The following is a 1847-nucleotide window of genomic DNA, read 5'->3' as shown; positions in this document are numbered from 1 at the left end:
TTTTGTTTCTAGTCCTTATCTTAAACATTGTTATTGTTATAAAATTTTAACCCTTTTTAATTTTGTGAAGGCAAAAAGTGGAAACCAAATAAACACATGCATATGCATAGAGAAAATTAAAAATAATAATAAATAAAAATAAGTACAAATATTTTCTCAGTTTTACTTAGGGTGTAATGAACTTGAATTTACTCCCATTCAATCTAATGGTAACATTTATGTCACATATATGTATATACATGCTAATCTCTATAATGCTTGGCTACATATAAGTTTATTAAAACAATGGGCTTCATCATTTTATATATTTTATGATAGTATCAAATTTCATTTCCCAGCAATTTCTTATCTGTTTACTCCAAGAGAAAGTCTTTTATTGTAACAAGTTGGCTATAGCCTCACATACTAAAGATTAAGTAGTCTATAAATAAAAATATGCCTACTACTTTTTCTTTTTTTTACTGCCTCGTAAGCTCTAATTTAATACCACTGGTTGCTTTTTAGTAATTATAATATTCCAGTCTATTTTTACTTGTTTTCAGAGATTTCTCCTGAAGTGCTAGAAAATAAATCATTTCCCATAAGCCGCCATGTTAAATAAGTGCTCAAAAAACCTTTGATTTGGGGGAGAAGGAACTCCTATTTAGGCAATTTGGAACGTGTTCAACACAAGTGTGAATCATTGGTACATAATCCTTGAGAATATGTTGAAAGAAAAGCCTTTTCAGAAGAGAAAGTATTTTCAAATAATCGTGGAGCATCTGGTTCCCACCTGGAAAAGAGAATTTTATGGTCTTGCACTGTGATCATTTTAGAAATCTAATGTGAACTGTCCTTGATTTTATATATTTTTTTCAGACTATTTCCATGACTAAAGCTCGCTTGACTGTTTTGAGTCTTTTTGTGTGCAATTAAATACCTGAAATAAAAAGTTACATAGAAGAATTAATTAAATTACACCGTGAGATTCTCTCAAACCCTAGCTCGAGTTAGTGTCTATGAATGCACGAGTGTTTATGTTACTGTGGGGTGCACAAGTGTGTCTTCACTCTCGTTAGCCTATAAAGCCTTTCACCTAAAAGCATAAGCACTCTCAAGTTTGTACGTAAAGACTGTTTGTGCAGAAGAGTATCATGTGAGGTACTTTCTAATAATGCAAAGACACTCCTGAAGGGAGGAGAGAATAGCTTTGTATGTTTTTTGTATTGCTGTGGTTCCTGTAGGTGATTCTAATTTATTCAGTTATAACATCAATTAAGGTAATAGGAAGGCATTCAGGAGCTTTTATTATTTTTTTTTTTTTGCATTTCTTTTTTGTTCATCAGTTCTTAAATTTTGTGCATATGATTTTCTTTTGAAAAATGTCCAAAGAGCAGCTAATATTTTCCAGATGATGTCACCCAACCTGGCATCCGAATTTTCGCATTTTCTCTGTTGCTGGAGCCCTTCCTCTCGGTCTCTCCTTCCACACTCACTACTGATACTGGTGCTGCTGCTTGGTCCCTCCCGTGTGTTTGCTCCTGGGAATGCACGGACAGGTCCACGTGCACAGCCCATCCGTGCATGCACAACTGGATATTTTGCATCGTCTTCAGGCACCGTCTTCTTCTCTTGTCCTTGGTGGCCTTTTGGGTTCTGACTCTTCCATTCAATAACTGGGATGAAGCTAGGTGACGTGATGAAGGAGGACAGGACTGGACTGAGTCTCCTTTTTCCTTTCTTCATTATCTCCCATCTTTCCATCTTCTCGCTCAGTGCTCTTACTCTCTTCCCAGCTTTGTCTCTGCACGAGCACATACTCTGGGCAGCATCTCGTATTTCCTTTTTTTCTTTCCTTTTTTTTTTTT

This window comes from Otolemur garnettii, unplaced genomic scaffold (genome assembly GCF_000181295.1).
Source record: "Otolemur garnettii isolate 467f Iridium unplaced genomic scaffold, OtoGar3 scaffold00160, whole genome shotgun sequence".
NCBI classification, from domain to species: domain Eukaryota; kingdom Metazoa; phylum Chordata; class Mammalia; order Primates; family Galagidae; genus Otolemur; species Otolemur garnettii.
The sequence above is the reverse complement of the archived record's forward strand: the minus strand, read 5'-3'. Positions refer to the sequence as shown.